Below are 18977 nucleotides of genomic sequence, written 5' to 3'. Positions count from 1 at the left end.
TGTCCACAACTGCATGACCTTCTTTAGGAGTGTTACTGCAATATTAAATAAAAATATTATTGTAGATTTCAAAGCAATTTTAATATACCCAAGGGAATTATAAAGTTGCAGGATTTTTGTGTATTATGTCTACTGGATTTTTTTAGAACTTGTTTGACTTTGGAAGAATATTCAAGAGTTCTGAACTTTATGTTGACAGGCTCAGTGGTGTGAGGTTGAAATATCGGGTCTATATCAGAAGATCGAAGTTTCAAAACTTTGAATCTGTTATGGTCGACACCATATGATCAAAGTCTTGAAACTTTGAATCTTTTAACAGAGATCTCCATACAGCATGTGAAGGGAAGGTTTCCCTTTTCTGCACTGTAGTGCGATCTCGGAGTTGATATATTTAAGTAGCGGGGGGCTTGCCCTCCTGCTTAGAGCATTTAAATGGTTTGTTTTTGTAGGTTGCTGTGTTTTATTACATTTTTGATGTTTCAAAATTTCGATTATATGGTGTCGACCATATCACATTCAAAGTTTTGAAAATTTGATAATGTAATATAGACCCGGAATATCAGACCTATCCCAACTGCTGTGGTAATAAAGACTTGTTTAGTAGCAATAACCATGGAGAATGAGTGGTCAATCTCACTAGAGGCTGTCTTGGTCAAGAAGGAGCTATTTTGATTTGCATTGAGAAGTAGACTGTGGCTCACAGGAAACAGAGAGAGGACATAATGAAGGAATTATTCCATTGAAACCATATGAGGGGAAAAATGTTTACTTTCCACATTGTGCTGTTAAGCATGACAAAATAAAACAGAACTACATGCTTATTGCAGTACATTGCAAACAAATATACCTCTGAAAGTCCCCAGTATGTATAATCTCTTAGATCAGTGGTTCTCAAACTTTTCTGATGGCGGCCCCCTTGGACAAAGCACATAACTCAGTGGCCCACTAGCCCCTTCCATAAATCACATAATTTAAAGATAGATCATATTTCAAGTAGTGACACACATAAAATCTCAGCCCTGACACACTAATTTAATGAATAATTTTCCCCAGTAACCCCTTCATTAGTTTGTATTGTGTTTGCACAAGCACTGAAATTACACAATAAATTATTTTGCCTAGCGGTCACTTCAGCAGTCTCACCATGTATGCACAAGCACTTCTCTGATACACAAATGAATTATTTCCGCAAGCAACATTTTCATTACTATGTCCAGGTATACACAAGCACCAAAATGAAACATTTCCCAAAGAGTGACACACTCATAGGTTTATAGGTTCATAGGACGATACATGGCTATTGGCTTGGATGCCCTTATAAGCCTTGCCAAGAATTTCACCCATGTTCCCATAAAGTCAGCACCTGTTTCCCCTGTCCATCAGGGATACAGGTGGGATTCCAGGGGTGTATTTTCTGTTTCCCATCCAGTCATCCAGGTTCTTGTTAAAGAAGGCTAGTGAGGTACTCTGCATGACACGGAGAGGGAGACTATTCCACAGATGTGGCAGTCTTTGGGACACAAAGAAATCCTGCCAATGAGTTCTATTAATGTCACAGATGAGGTTGAGGCCTTAAGTGTGAGTTGCACGAGTGGAGTTTGACTTATGGATATGCAGCAACTCCATCAAGGCTGGGTCTGAGATGGCCTTGTATGCCAGACACAGGTCACCTCTGAGCAGTCTGTACAAGACTGAGCAGAGGGACATGGCTTTTAGCCTATCTGTATAGGACAGGTGTTTGAGACCCTGGATCTTCCTAGTCAGGAACCTCTGTGGTCTGTCCAGCTGCTGCATGTGCTTGGCAAGGTACATGCCGAATGGGGCATTGCACTCAATAATGGGTCTAATAAGGGAAGAGTACGGGGATGTTATGACCTCCTTGTTCTTGGGTGAAATACCCTTACTAATGAGGTAAGCCATGTAGAAGGTCTTCCGTACAACAGAGGCAACATGGTGGTCAAAAGTTAGGTTGCTATCAACCTGGGTGCCCAAGTCCCTTATGACTGACTGTGTGCTTAGTAAGTTGTTATTAATGTGATAATTAGTGGGGATGCTATTTTCTCCAATGGGGATAATGATGCATTTCTTGGCATTCAGTTTGAGGCCATGCTTCTGGCATCAGTCATTAGTTTGGGTAAGGCCCTCTTGGAGGATGTTCACATCACTAGGGGAATTTAAGACAGCACTCTGCTTGTAGCCATCTGCAAACCTGGTCAGCCACAGACCACTGGTTTTGACTTGTACCTCAGAAAACTATATCCCAAACAATAGGGGCCCCAAGATCAGTACTTGGGGTACACCACTCATTACAGGTCTACTAATAGAGGTGGCTTCCCCTATTTTGACTGGATGGATTCTATCAGTGAGCCAGTTAGCTACCCATCTGGTAACATAAGGATTGATGCCTAGCGGGGAGAGTTTATCTATTATGCTCAAGTGGGAAATAGTAACAAAGGCTTTGGCTAGGTCAGTGTAGGCAGTATGCACCATCTTCCCCTCATCCATGGCTTTGGTGACTGTTTTAAAGAAGTCAAACAAGTTTAACAGGCATGATCTCCCTTTGACAAAGCCAAGCTGTGTGGGGTCAAGCATTTGGAAGTTGCCAGTGTCCTTGTTTATAAGGTCCATGCTAATGCATTTCATGACCTTGTAGATCTGGCTAGTTAGGCTGATGGGCCTATAAATGCCAGGGTCAGTGGATGCTCCACCTTTGTGTAGAGGGATGACAGTGGCTGTCCTCCATTCAACTGGGGTGAAGCCAGTGCTCAGGCTTTGGTTGAATAGGATGACTAATGGTGCTGAGAGCTCAAGTCTGAGTTCATGTAGGATGCAGCCAAGGATGTTGTCAGGTCCCATAGAGGCTGTATTTTTTGCCTTTGAGAGGACATTAAAGACCTGATCCCTGGTGATGAGGAGAGCAGGCAGGTGCTGGGGATGACCTGGTTTACGGGTGGGAGAACAGGGGTGAAGTTTTCACTGAACCTATCTGCCAGCATGGCTGGCTATATCTACAGTGTTTGTGTATGTGGTGTTCTTGACACCAGTTCAAAGCAGATTTGGGTGTTACCTTTGAGACTGCAGATGTATGTGAAGAAGGCCTTGTGATTGTCCTTAGTGGAGGTGGCCAATTTGGACTCAAAATTAGCCTTAGAGGATTTCACCAGTGACCTTATTTGCTTGTTCAGACAAAGTTGAGATTGCCTCCAACTTGGCACCTGCTCCTTCTTGGTGCTGGACTGCAATTTTTTTTCCTTTTATTATAGAGTTTGTTTATTGTTGCTGTACACCAAACAGGTTCACTCTTCCTTGAGAAATATGACTTGGTCCTGTCAGGCATTGCTGAGCCCATGGAGCTACGTATGTGCTGATATATTTTTTTGGTGTAGGCTTGGACATTATTGCTAGCTCCAACTGAAGGGACAGTGGCTGTGAAGCTGCTTATACCTGCTCTCAGGAGATTGTAGTCAGCTTTGGAAAGGTTTTTTGTTTGACTCTGACAAGAGGGGGTCAGGGGAGATGGTGACTTCAAAACTGATCACTTTATGGTCGGATCTTATCAAGGAAGATGGCACTGTAAGGGTGCTACAGTGGCTACTCATTTTGGTTAGTAGCAAGTCCAGGATATTTTCACCACTCATAGGGGTGTTGACAAGCTGATGCATTGGCATTGATGAAGTCAAGGGATCTCTGGGCATTCGTGTTTGGGCTAGAATAGGTCTTTCACTCTATGGTTGGGTAGTTAAAGTCACCCAGAATCAGGGAAGAGAGTTGAATCTTGATGGATTCAAGTAAGTCCAGATAGGTGGATTGGGCATCCTGAATCATGACTGGGGATCTGTAGCTATACTAAATCAAAATTTGTATGCGATGCCAAAGTCCTGTTATACTCCAAATAACGTATAGATCCAAAGAAAAGTATCAGGACACTGCTGCAAGAGTAAAACCACTTAAAAATTTAATAAATACAAAACAACGTTAGCGCTTTTGGGATAGACCCTTCTTCAGACAACACACATAAGATATAAAAACAGTACCATATTAAAAAATACATTCAACCAATCACATCTAATGAAAAACCTGCCTATTCTGTAAGGTGGGTTTGATAGGTAAAACATCATTGAGACCTGGATACCTATGCGCCATAAATTCTATTATCCATCTGGATTCTGCCAGGGCTGTTAAATGCTTAATATCACCGCCCTAGTGTTCAATTTGATATTAACAATACATCTAAATTTAAAAGTGTGCGTGGGATGGACATTGATGTGTCTGTATAGAGCATTGCTCAGATCACAATTCCTAATGCTGCCCATGTGCTGCAAAATCCTAACCTTAAACATGTTGCTGGTCATGCCAACATAGAAACATGGGCAGCATTCACATTCCGCGAGATACACTAAATTTTGTGTTCTACATGTGGCCCTTCCTCGTAGATGGAATAACTTATAAGTTATTGGATGCCTAAACTCAATCCTGGTGTCAATGTGAGCACAGGCCTTACACTTACCACAGGCATGTGTGCCTGTTCGAATGTTAAACGATCCAACATTGATATGCTTCGTTTCTTTACAAAGTAGGTCTTTTAAATTCCTATTTCTTCTATATCGAAACATTGGACTCTCCCCTACAACATTCTTATGACTCATATCACTTGTCAAAATATTCCAATTACTCTGTACTATCTTGCATATATCATTGATATTGCTACCATACATAAACATCAACTTGGGTACCCCTTGCATGTATCTGTCCTCATTACTAGGCTTAGGTTCTTCTCTATGTGTTCTTCGCATCCATGGTTTATATCTGGTTTTCCTAAACCCTCTATTGTTTTCTATAACCTTGTTGACCAAACATTCACCATATCCTCTATCTTTAAAGCATTGGTCAAGTTTATTCAATTCTTCTTCAAATTGCGCATCCAAGGAACATACTCTGGATACTCTGCTCACCTGACCTTTGATTATGTTAGGGAACACATATCGTGGATGCATACTATCAAAAGATAGTAATGTGTTCTGCCAACAATCTTTTTTACATAGACTAGAGACAAAACCCTCCTGTACTTGCTCCACATATACATCTAAAAATTCTATCCGTGTGAATGAAGTTTTTGCACTGAATTTCAAAAAAGTTGTTGTAGAATGAATGTATGTTAAAAAGTTATCAAAGGAAACATTGTCACCGTTCCACAAAATAAAAATATCATCTACAAATCTAACATACATGGAGATGTATTCCTTCCACCTGTTGTTATTCAAAATCTCTGTGGACTCCCACTTAGATAGTACAAGATTAGCATAGGTGTTCGCACAGGGGGTACCCATGGCTACCCCCCGTGCCTGCCTATACAAAGAACCTCCTCCTATGAAAACGTTGTTTTCCAAAACTAAACTCAGCATGTCTTTCACCAACTCCCTCATGTGATCAGTTGCCCCCAGGCTACTAATTAGGTCACCCACAGCTGTAATACCATAATCATGCTCAATTACTAATAAGTAATGTCCATCAATGTCCATCCCACGCACACTTTTAAATTTAGATGTATTGTTAATATCAAATTGAACACTAGGGGGGGGTGATATTAAGCATTTAACAGCCCTGGCAGAATCTAGATGGATAGTAGAATTTATGGCGCATAGGTATCCTGGTCTCAATGATGTTTTACCTATCAAACCCACCTTACAGAATAGGCGGGTTTTTCATTAGATGTGATTGGTTGAATGTATTTTTAAATATGGTACTGTTTTTATATCTTATGTGTGTTGTCTGAAGAAGGGTATATCCCGAAAGCGCTAACGTTGTTTTGTATTTATTAAATTTTTAAGTGGTTTTACTCTTGCAGCAGTGTCTTGATACTTTTCTCTGGATCTGTAGCTAGCTAGCTATGATTTGAATAGGTGTTTTGTCAACAGTTAAGTGCACTTGTAGTGTGTCTTGTGTGTCATATTGTTTGACCAGCCTGGATATGTGTATGTCTTTGATAAATACTGAAACTCCACCTCCTTTGGCTTTGTAGCCCTCCATTTGGGGTCTGAAAGTATGGTAGGATGAGTAACCTGGTAAAGCTGGGGTGCTCACCACAGCTTTGAACCAGGTTTCAGTGACTGCACAAATGTCAGCATCCTCCAGGGTGAGGAATACTTGCAATGAGTGCAGTTTCATGCTAAAACTCCTAGCATTTAGCAGCATGACCTTTAAATTTAATTTAAAAGAATTTTTCACATTGGTAATTTGCCTAAAAAGGCACTATGGGGGAGACAAGAGCATTTTCCAGAAGCCTGAAGCTCAGGGGAAACAGATGAAGCCATCTCTGGCAAAACATTGTGGTCTATCAATCATGTCCTCCCAGGCTGTCAGGCACTGGATCCCCTTGGAATATGACACCAGAAACTAAGCCAATTGTTCAAGTCAATAATTTTCTGTTTGTAATGAGGCATCATTCAGGGTGATGGTAGGATGCTGCTTAAGGCTAGGGGCATACCAGCCTGCGACACATATAGGTTCATAGACATATTCAGTGAAGTCAATCATGTCTCTATTCATATAGTTCAGAGAGGTACGTCTCAAGTCAATCACACCAACATGGATTATGACAGAGTCATAACAGTACTTGCTGTTAAGAGACTTGGGTGTGTGTGTGTGTGCATCAGTGATATGGTGGATTCTAGCACCTGACAAACAACTTACAGTGACTTTCTCCTTGTCTAGCCTTGTGAGGGGCACATCTGTGTGTCTCACAATAGAGTCTCCTGTGACTAGTATGTTGGGTTTGTGACTGGGCCTTAGAGGCTGTGAGACACATGCATGTGAACTATGTGTGGTGCTTGGCGCTGTGGGTTGTGATGTGTTTTTGATTCGGAGGTCTCTTTTGTTTAGGTATGTTTTTGTTGAGAACCTTCTCATGTGTAGGAGTGTGTTGTACAGATGTAGGTGTGTTAGATGTGCGGTGTTCATAGTGTTTGTGTAGACAACCTTCTCAGTGCCAGATGTATTGGCTTGTGATTGAGACAGCAAGGATTCTAGGTTCTTAATGTAATTGCATTTTTCACATATTGTATTCCTCAGGAGTAGTAGTAGAGGGTTGTGCATGTACATGAAGCAGTTGCTACACTGTGTCAGGATGCCCATATCAACCAGACTAGCAGGAGAAACCAAAAGAACTTGTCCATCCATGGTAGTCAGAATCTATGGAAGAGAGATCAGGGATAGTAGAGTGGGTATTATCTGAGGAGAGTACCTATATGTGTGAGTAGGACTGAATAAAATCAATGCAGTAGCTGCAAGGGAAGGCCCCACTTACACAGGAGTGCTGGTAAGGCAAAAAATGTAGCTGAGATACCTCTCAAAGAGTTAAAACAGCACAGTGGTGGTGCACAACATGCAAACAATTTCAAACTCACACAAACATGGGGTTTAAATACCACAAAAACAAAAGCAAAATAAAAACACTGGAATTAACCACTCAACACTTGTCCCTGAGCTCTTACCTAAACACTCTATGCCAGACCAGTTCCAACCAGTTCACTTACTACGACTAAGTGCAGGCAGGCCTCAGCCAACAAAAGATAGTGTAGCAGGAAACACAGGAATCACACAAACAGATATGGATGCAGCAAAACCTGTAACCAGACTACCCTAAAGATATTTAAACTCTGTTTAGGTCGATTTAACACAGGAGAACAGATATACACTTAAATATAACAGTAGCGAACAAGAGCAAACTGATTTAAACAAATTAACCAATTAGCCAATATAAAAGCTCAGATTGAGCCCTGTTCCAGCAACCTTCAATCAGACGACTTCTAACTGCACAGTCCTGCCATAGGGCACAGGGGAATCCTCACCAACAAAAGATGGCCTGGTTCAATGCTCAAGTTATAGAAACAGAGCTAAATTTAGCAGGTCTGAATCTAGTCTATGTTACAGCAAACAAAGTGCACCAATTTTGGAAAGAAACAGTTCAAATAGGTAGGCACAATAAGCCTTCAACCAGCAATTCCCAGTTCAGAAGGGCTTCAATTCAAAATGGAATGCAGCCAGAGATCCGCAATATTTAGAGCAAGCAGGCCAAGCAAATACTTCAGCTAACTAGAGATATTTCTAAATTAAAGAGCAATGAAGTTTCTCAGCTCCCCCCCTCTAATTAACTAATGTTATTCACAGTCTGCAAAGGAATTCTTTGCTAACATTTTTAACTGACCCTAGCCAAGAACTCTTAAAATGCAATCAGAAAAGAAAACATAAAACAAAACAAATGTAGTGCTAGAATAAGATACAATATAGAAGTGATCAAACCTTAAATGAAGAGTTTCAATTCAAAATAAAATGCAGCCAGAGATCAGCAATATTTAGAGCAAGCAGGCCAAACCTGAATAATATTCCCCAGTAACCCCTTCATTAGTTTGCATTGTGTATGCACAAGCACTAAAATGACACAATAAATTATTTTGCCCAGTGGTCACTTCAGCATTCTGATAATTTATGCACAAGCACTTCCCTGATACACAAATTATTTCCCCAAGCAACATCTTCATTACTATGTCCAGGTATACACAAGATTTTCCCAGGTGACCCCTTCAGTAACATATGTACAAGCACCAAAAAGAAACATTCACCCAAATGATCCCCTCAGTAAAATGTTGAGGTATGCATAAGCACCAAAATTAAACATTTGCCCAAGCTACCCCTTAAATAGCATATGTACAAACACCAAAATTAAACATTTGTCCAACCATTCCTTCAATAACATATGTACTAGCACCAAAATGAAACATTCACCCAAGCGACCACTTCAGTAAAATGTTGAGGTATGCACAAGCACCAAAATTAAACATTTGCCCAAGCTACCCCTTAAATAGCATATGTAGAAGCACCAAAATTAAACGTTTGCCCAACCATTCCTTCAATAACATATGTACTAGCACCAAAATGAAACATTCACCCAAGCGACCACTTCAGTAAAATGTTGAGGTATGCACAAGCGCCAAAATTAAACATTTGCCCAAGCTACCCCTTAAATAGCATATGTACAAACACCAAAATTAAACATTTGTCCAACCATTCCTTCAATAACATATGTACTAGCACCAAAATGAAACATTCACCCAAGCGACCCCTTCAGTAAAATGTTGAGGTATGCACAAGCACCAAAATGAAACATTCACCCAAGCGACCCCTTCAGTAAAATGTTGAGGTATGCACAAGCACCAAAATGAAACATTCACCCAAGTGACCCCCTTCAGTAAAATGTAGAGGTATGCATGAGCACAAAAATGAAATGTTTGCCCAAGTGACACATACCTAACAAGCATGCAGTCTCAGTGAAGCTCAAAGATTCACTGGCTTCAAATAACAGACTTCCTGCACTCGGCACAGCACAGTGGGCCACGAGCTGCACTTTGAGAAAGACTGTCTTAGATGATGTATGTTGCTAATTTCTGCTAGTGAGATAATGTGATCTTTCTGAGGACAACATTTAGCAACTGATGCTGCAGTTATGGTATATGGTTGCTGAAATATATAGGTTGAGTTATAAAGGTTTTGTCTTAGATTTTCATATTTTCATTGTTTCCTGTCATTGTTAAAAAGCTGTATATCCTCATTTTTATGTATTATGACACAGTAGAATTGTCTTTACAGATTTGAAGTGCCCAGGTTGAAAATCATCTTGAAAAGCTATAATATTTCTGCGCACTGTTTTCTTTATTTTTTGTCTGTTTTTTTTTTAAATGATGTGATAAAAAAATTCTGCTTTTTGCGTCTAGTTGCCTTTTAATGATGCATTGTACAAATGAGTCCAGCCATAATTCAACGAGTCTTAATCTCTGATAGAAATCCTCTGACAAGGAAATAAATACATTTCTAATTTGTACATGTTTTATCTGCCCAACGTGGTAGTTATTTTTTGTGGACAGAGAAACTAGAATCAGCATTTATAGAGACTTCTTGGCTTTTTCCATAGATTTCTGAGATGCCATGAAATTTCTAGTTTGCTAATTCTGTATTTATTACCAACAGCTCTAGCACCACCTGTGCTTTGAGAGATGACATGGATATCTCTCCCTTAGGATTACATTAGACACTAGAGTTTAGTCTTTACTAAAGTGTTAAAGCATTTGATATTTAAGAAACGAGGCACTACTTTCTATACATAACACACACATGTACTCATACATGCATGCACACATACATACACACACACACACACACACACACCCACACACACACACACAGATGTACATAAATAGAGATATACACTGCACAGTAGTACAGTGAGTGACATTATTACCTAATAACATGAGGTTCTCCAGTTCAGTTCTTGGCTGAGGTGCCTTTTGTGCATAGTCTGCTTACCTTCCCAGTGTTCATGTGAGTTTCCTGTGGATGCTCCTGCACCCTTCCATTTCCCAAAGCCATGCATTTGGTGAATCAGTGACTTTAATGGGTGTGTCAGGGTATAACTTTGTGTGTGTGTGTGTGTGCATATGGTGCATGTTATATGTGGAAAAAAGGCCTGGCAAACTCCTTCCATTCCTTAATTACTTGTCTAGAAATTTTGTGGATGTTTGCCAATCCAGTTCATATATATATATATATATATATATATATATATATATATATGTGTGTGTGTGTGTGGAAATGCAGTTTTTACAAAAACAGGTTGGTGGAACATGTGTTCTACCAATGCTCGTAATATCAAACTAAAAGTATCTGACTTCATATTAGCGAAAGTGACTACACATTCACTAATATGAAGTCAACATTTTGAATTGGGATCACTGTACAGTGCGGATCAGGAAATGTTCCCTTTCCCTCACTGTAGTGCGATCTCGGAGTTGGTATATACAATATGCCGGGGGTGTGAGGGGTACAGGGGGGCTTGCCCTCCTGTAAAAACATTAATGATAAATGAACTTTCGACATTAGAACTTCCGGTGTTCGAATGTCGATTGCCGTGATTACCATGCAAAAGTCAGATAAACAAATCAGTAATTTTGTTGAAAACTGTTTTCACTTTCAAGATTTTGATAGTAAACCATATACATATATATACACACACACACACACACACACACACACACATATATATATATATATATATATATATATATATATATATATATATATATATACATATGTGTGTGTGTGTATATAAAATCAGAACCCTACTGATTGTCACTGCACTGGTCAGCTGATCAGTGCTCAGAACTTTAAACATGAAAGATTACCTCTTTCCTTTCATGGCAATGACAGTTGGGAAAGATCAAGAAGGTGAGGTCTTCTCTTTGTTGAGTTGGCAGGAGCACAGAGACTTGTCACCATGTTCAGAGATGCATCAGTGGTAACTGGGGAGCGGGGTGTCTTTCTCCCTTCCCAAAAGTAAACAAACAATACTAAAAACATATATATTGATCTACTTCATAAAATTGCAAGCTCATTTAATCGAATTTCAAATTAGTAATACAACAACATCAAACACTCAAAATAACGAAATATCATAATGTCGAATCTTGTAATCCCAAACCCATAGTGCTCATGCTAAACACCAGTAGGAGCTATTTTATGGAGATCACAGAATGCTGACAAAAATAGCTGCTCCACTTAAACAGTTCTGATAAGGTAAAAATGTAAAGTTTCTTTCTGTAATGGAGATCATGGTACAGTGAGGATCAGAAAATTTTCCCTTTCCTCCACTGCACCGCGACATCAGAGTTGGTTTATTTTATTTGCAGGGGATGGGGATGCAGGGGGGCTTTCCCCCTTCAAAAATGTTGAAATCTTTACATTTTTATCTTATGTGAAGTATATAAATAGAGCGGCCATGATTGTTAGCTCTCCGCGATCTCCATATAACTTCTTCTACTGCTATTTCCCCATGCGCAGTAGTGTTTTGTTTTTACAAGGTCCAACATTATGGTATTTCGTTGTTATGCATGTTTGATGCTGTCATCTAGCAAATTTGGAATTTGATTATATGAGCTTGTGATTTTATGAAGTAGATCCATATATATATATATATATATATATATATATATATATATATATATATATATGAGTACATGATGTGTAGCTGTATAATTATATAAGCAAACTTGAAAAGACTGAAATAAGTGAATGATCCAAAAAAGGGGGAAAATAAAAAAAAGAATAAACAGTGTTCTTTTGACTGCACCCCTATATCCCCTGCTAATATATAGCAGCTGTGAGATAAATCTACACTGGGAAAATGGCAAACTCCCAGATCCCCACTGTTTACAATCTCACACAGAAACAATGTCAGTAATGCCAGCTTTTTTTTCCGTGCAATGATTTAACCATTCAACAACTTCAGTGACACCCATATATATGAATTGATTTTGAAAATGTAATTGCATTGACTAGCAACCTAGCAACCTCCCAAGGTAGAGGTTTTGCAACTAAACAATAATGTGTCAATTAAATGAAACATGATTATACACAGTGGACACATATATATATATATATATATATATATATATATATATATATATATATATCGGTACAGAGAGAGAGAGAGGGATAGCCATATATGGGTTCAGTTGAGTTTACCATATTTTTAGATCATTCAAAAGGGAATCACTGTATTTTTATATCAACTCCCACTTTCTTGATAACTAAAGTACTACTACTGCAGTATATTAGTGGAAAAGCCATGGAGAATGCGGTTAAGAAAAGTTTTCCATTTCCCCACTGTTGTGCAGTCTTACAGTTATTTTTTAATATGTTGTGGGCTGAGGTAATGCAGAGGGCTCAACCACAGTAAAAACACTGTGTTATTTTATGTATGCTTTCAACAGAACACATTGTTTATATATTTATTTTGTTGGTCCATGTCTTGGTGGAAAGTGCATTTAACTGTAGGGTATATACTCATGTATCTCTCACTATATCTATCATCTAGCTAGCTAGCTAGCTTTCTCTATATACACTCCCCCCCCACACACACACACACAGATATATACATATAGGGATTTGTATCACTTCCCTGAAAGACCATTTCACTGAGACCAAATCACCTAAATATATATAGTTAGGGGGTGTGTGGGAGGCACAGCCCCCACATTTCGGGGTATGGGGGACTTACCCCCCACCTAGTTGGGTTTTACCAAATGATGCAAAACAAAACCAGACAACAGAAAACCAAATTAAGTGGGGGGGCTGAACCCCCATACCCCCAAATGTGGGGGGCTGTGCCCCCACCCCCAACTATATATACTAACACCAGGATCGCACTACAGTGCGGAAAAGGACATATACCTTTGACTTGCCTTAAAGTACTACTTGTCAGTGAAATGACTTTTAGGTGAAATGAACTTTAGGTGATTTGGTCTCAGTGAAATGAGTATCAGTGAAATGGTCTTTCAGTGAAGTGATACGAATCCATATATATATTTATATAGATATATAGATATATATATATATATATATATATATATATATATATATATATATACATATATACAGGTTATTTACACATCATCATAACTTTCTTTCATCAAAGTACTAAAAAGCTAGCACAGCTTATCTAAAATCAGTTATTTAAAGTACCTATTTTATTAATAGAAAGCAGAACATCAGGGATCACGGAATATGCCCTTTCCATACTGTAGTGTAATCTCAAAGTTTATATATATATATATATATATATATATATATATATATATATATATATATATATATATATATATATATATATATATATATATATCATTAGCAGGTGTAGGGGGTACAGGGGGCATTTTCTTATCATCAACACTGTCATCATCATCATCCACCTTCTGCTCAGTTCACTCAAGGGTAACTGCCCCTCTGAAGAATGGCATATTTTTTCATGATTTGATGTTCAAACTGTTAGTAGTTCAATGACTTATAACATTTCAACAAAATGTCATTATTCCATATGTGTGTATGTGGGTGTGTGTGGGTGTGTGTCTTGTCTGTCTGTTTGTGCTTGTGTATATATACATAATGAATAAATGCCCATTTTTGCACTGTAATTTATTATTTTGGTGATACTTGAAAATCAAAGAACTACAAAAAGCAATGCTAAGGCATAAATATGTATGTACCAAGTTTTATAGCATGAGACATTTTTCAGAAATAACACTGTAGCAGTAAAATGTATGTTCTTAAGATAGATGTTATGGGCTTACAGTAATACAAACACCATTTCAAAAAGTTCTTTCATATTTCTTATTTTACATATTGCTCATACTTAAATTATTGTGGGATTCCTAAGCAAAGAAATAGATTTATTTTATATGAATACTGTTGGAAAATATCATTCATTGTTTACAACTGACAAACCTTTAAGTGCAGTGTCATTATCAGAAAGTGAACAGAAGCTGCTAAGGAAAAGCTTATTCAGGTATTTATATCTAAGAAATGTCTGCTTCTATTCTGTATGCTTTAAGAAAAAAAGTAGTTTAAGAATTTTGCTTTACCTTAATTTCTGGAAACTGTTGTACATTATTTTTTCATAGTTTCATAGTTTAGTACTAGGCTATCTGCCCTGGGGCATTTGTAAGCCTAGCCATAGTGATGTGGCTTTTGCCACCCCATGAAATGGTACAAAAATGTACAGAATAAATTTAGAATACTGTGCCTCTGTCTAGTAGTGACACAATGAAGGCCCCCTTATATAATAGAATTAGTTTACTGTGCCCCTGTCTAGCAGTGACACAGATGTGACCCCTGGGGTAAACTTACGATCCCCCATCCACTCATCAAGATTTCTCTTGAAGAGAGTCAGTGAGGGGCTCTGCCTAATACAAACTGGGATCTTGTTCCAAAGCATGGGAAGCCTCTGGGTTATGAATCTATCCCTCCAGCATGTCCTATTCATACTTGTGCCGAGGTTTAAGTCTTTAGCACTCGTGGTCCTGATGGATTTTTTGAGATGGAGCATGTCCATCAGATCCTGATTGGACATGGCCTTGTACGTCAGGCAGAGATCACCTCTGAGCAGGTGGTATGCTACTAAATAGAGCTGAAGTTTCTTTAGTCTGGCAGAATAAGACATATGTTGGAGACCCTTGATCCTCTTGGTGAGGTACTTTTGTGGTCTCTCCAGCTGTTGCAAATGCCGGGTGAGGTACATACCAAATGGGGCATTGTACTCAATCATGGGTCTGATGAGGGAGGAGTATGGGGGTACAATGACATCCTTGTATCTGGATGTGAATCCCTTCATGATGAGGTGTGCAAGGTAGAATGTTTTTCTAACCACTTTGGCAACGTGGGTGTCAAATGAGAGGTTGCTGTCGACTTGGGTCCCTAGGTCTCTGATTACTTTTTCCGTACTCAGTGGGTTGCTGTCTATGTGATAATTTGTGGGTACTTTGTTTTTCCCAAAGGGGATGACTATACATTTTTTGGCATTTAGTTTAAGGCTGTGACTCCAGCACCAGTTGTCCATTTCTGTGAGGCCTTTTTGTAGGATGTATGTGTCCGCTGGTGTATTGACTATGGCGCCTAGTTTAAAGTCATCTGCGAACTTTGTCAGCCACAACCCTCCCATGTTTGCTTTAACATCTGAGAAATAAATGCCGAACAAGAGGGGTCCCAGGACAGATCCTTGTGGGACACCACTTGTGACTGGCTTTGAGTCTGACATTGCTCCAGCGATTTTAACTTTATGGGTTCTGTCCTTTAGCCAGTTTGCAACCCATCTAGTGACATAAGGGTTTACGTTTAAGCTGTTGAGCTTATCTATGATGCCTGAGTGGGGTATTGTGTCGAAGGCCTTAGCCAAGTCCAGGTAGGCTGTATGGACTGCTTTGCCCACATCAATGGCTCTAGTGACTGTTTCGAAAAAGTCAACCAGGTTCAAAAGGCAGGATCTGCCCTTTACAAAGCCGAACTGGGTGGGTTCAAGTGTCTGTAGGTCCCCTATGTCTCTGTTAATGAGTTCCATAATGATTCTTTCCATAGCTTTGCAGACCAGGCTGGTTAAGCTTATGGGGCGGTAGTTCCCAGGGTCTGTAGAGGTACCCCCCTTTGTGGAGTGGGACCACTGTTGCTGTACGCCAGTGTTCAGGTACATATCCTGTAGTAAGGCTAAGGTTAAATAGCATTTTTATGTGCGGGTTTAGCTCCTCTTGGAGTTCACGTAGCACGCAACCCGGAATACCGTCAGGTCCCATTCATGCTGTGTTTTTAGCTTTGTTGAGGGCGGTTCTCACTTAGACATCTGAGATGACAGGGAGATTACATTCAGCTGGGATAAGTATTTCTTCTTTGGGGGTGAGGGAGGGGAGAAATTTGCACTGAACCTGTCAGCCAGAATGTTGGCAATATCTGTGGGTTCAGTGTATTTTTTGTTGTTGTGAACTAACTCTGAGCATATCTGAGGGTTTCCGCCCAGGTTTCTAACATAGCTGAAGAAGGCTTTCTGGTTCTCTTTAGTGTCCTTAGTGATTTTTCTCTCAAAGTTGGCCTTGGATGTTTTTATGAGAGAACGTAGTTTTCTGCTAATGTTGATCAGAGATGTCTTCCCTTTATGGGATTTTGCTCTGACGTGCAGTAGCTTCCTTCTTTTGTTATACAATTTGTTAATGGCTGAGGTCCACCAGACAGGACACTTGCCTTTGGTGGAGAGGGACTTGGATTTATTTGGGATTGCATGATTCATGCATTCTTGGAGATGTCCATAGAATGCATTTGTGAAGGATTCGGCATTGTGGGATGTGGTATCCACTGGCTCAGTGGGCTTAAAGGATACCATCTCAGTCTTATAAAGAGTGGTCTGCTTTTGAGAAGTTTTTCACTGTGGTCTTTTGTGCTGGGGGTGGAGGTGGGATATGTATATCCAGGATGATTAGTTTGTGGTCAGATCTCACTAGTGAGGGGTATATCTCCGGTGTGGATCATTTTGTCCCCATGTTTGTGATGATCAGGTCTAGTATATTATCTCCCCCAGTGGGAGAGGTGACTAGTTGTTCCAGTGCATTTGAATTTATGAATTCCAGGAACCTTTGGGCTAGGGTATTAGGGCTAGAATAATGTACCCAATCTATGTTTGGGTAGTTGAAGTCTCCCAGTATGATGGTATTTTGTGATACATTCATATCCTCCAATGTCTTCAGGAAGGCTGAGTGGGGTTCCTGAGATTGGGAGGGTGGTCTGTAACATGCTACCAGTTGTATAGCAGTTTTGCCTATGGTTAGTTGCACCTGTATGGTCTCTGATGCTTCATGTGTTGCTACTAACCTGGAGGTGTGGGTGTCCTTGATGAATATGGACACTCCCCCTCCCTTTGTGGTTCGGCCTGGGTTTTGGGGCCGAAAAGCATGATACGAGGTATAGCCTGGTAGCACTGGGGTGCTCTCATGAGCCTTGAACCAGGTTTCAGTTACTGCACAGACGTCGATGTTCTCCATGCTGAGGAGTGCATCGAGTGCCTGCATCTTGAGATTTAGACTTCTGGCTTTGAGCAGCATTACCCTTAGTTTTTTCCATTTTTGTTTTCTAAGGAGGTGGGTTTGTCTTTTGAGCCTTGCCTAAAAAAGGCACTATGGGGGTGGCAAGAGCCTTAGCCAATATCCGGAGGCCCAGTGGTGACAGGTGTAAGCCATCCCTTGCGAAGCAGCGTGGCTTGTCCAACATGTCATCCCAGGCAGACAGACATTGGATCCCCTTAGAATGACACCAGTACTTGAGCCAATTATTAAAGCTGATCATCTTGTCTTTGTATTGTGGCATTATTCTTGGTGAGGGCAAGATGCTGCTCAGGGTCAGGGTCATACCAGCCTAGGCTATATAATTGGAGAGCTCCTCTATGTCTCTTTTCATGTAGTCCAGGGAGGTACGTCTCAGGTCATTCATGCCAGCATGGACAATGACGGAGTCATATTTGTACATGCTTTGGAGTGACTTGAGTGCGTGTGTTATGTGGCGGATCCTAGCTCCCAATAGTCAGCTCACAGTCACCCTCTCCTTGTTCAGCCTGGTCAGCGGGACATCAGTGTGTCTGACTATAGAGTCACCTATTACTAGTGTATCAGGCATGGTGTTTGGCCTTAAGGGCTATGATTGGTTGACACACTGATTTATTGAAGTATGTGTTGCATGTGTTTTGTTTTGAGGTGGTAGATTTTTGGATGTCTGCTTTGGGAGCCTCTGTTGTTTTGGTAAGTTTTTTATTAGAGCCTCCGAGTATGTCTTTGTGTTTTTATGTGTTTGGTTTGCAGTTGTGGTAGGTCTATGTGGGACTGGGATTGTTGTGTGTGTGGTTACCATCTCCTCCTGTCTGGTCATGCCAGCCCTGAGTTGAGAGAGTTCAGCCTCCAGTTTGGCTATATAGTTGCATCTCTCACATGTATTTGTGTTTGTTGGGAGGAGGAGAGGGTTGTCTGTGTACATGAGACAATTGTAGCATTGTCTCAAGATACCCAGATTAACCAGCTGAACTGGAGATGATGCCAGTAATCTACCACTCGACATGCTAGAACAGTATAAGGGAGTGCTGTGCCTTTAAGGGAAGTGGATATTCACAGGGGTGGTAGGTAGATGTAGTGCTTTACTTAGTATGAGAGTGCTTACTTAGTAGAGAAGTTTTGAGAACAAGTGCTAGGTTTATAATATAGTGAGTAGTCTGATTATACTAAGAGTAGAGCTTCCTTAAGGGAAAATTTGAAGAGCAGACTTGGCGGAGCCACAAGAAGTTTAACCTTGTTTAACCGGTGCTGCACAATCGCGCAAAGCCGCGCAAGTGCGGATTGTAAACAGGAAACTACAAAAGAGCTAGAAATGGTCCAAAACAACCAATTACTACAGCTCTTGTGCTGAGGTCACTTCCTACAGGAACAGGTAGGCTGCTCAAGGCTCCCCACTCCCACTGGTGAGCAAAGAAACTTCCTTCTATCCAAGTAAGGTAATGGACAACACAGGAACTACACCACAGCCCAGAATACAGCAATGCCTGTAAACTGGTCTAAACTAGTCGAGGAGAGGCG

Source organism: Protopterus annectens, chromosome 5.part1 (genome assembly GCF_019279795.1).
Source record: "Protopterus annectens isolate FY-2018-M chromosome 5.part1, PAN1.0, whole genome shotgun sequence".
Taxonomy (NCBI): domain Eukaryota; kingdom Metazoa; phylum Chordata; order Ceratodontiformes; family Protopteridae; genus Protopterus; species Protopterus annectens.
This window is presented reverse-complemented; position numbering follows the sequence as displayed.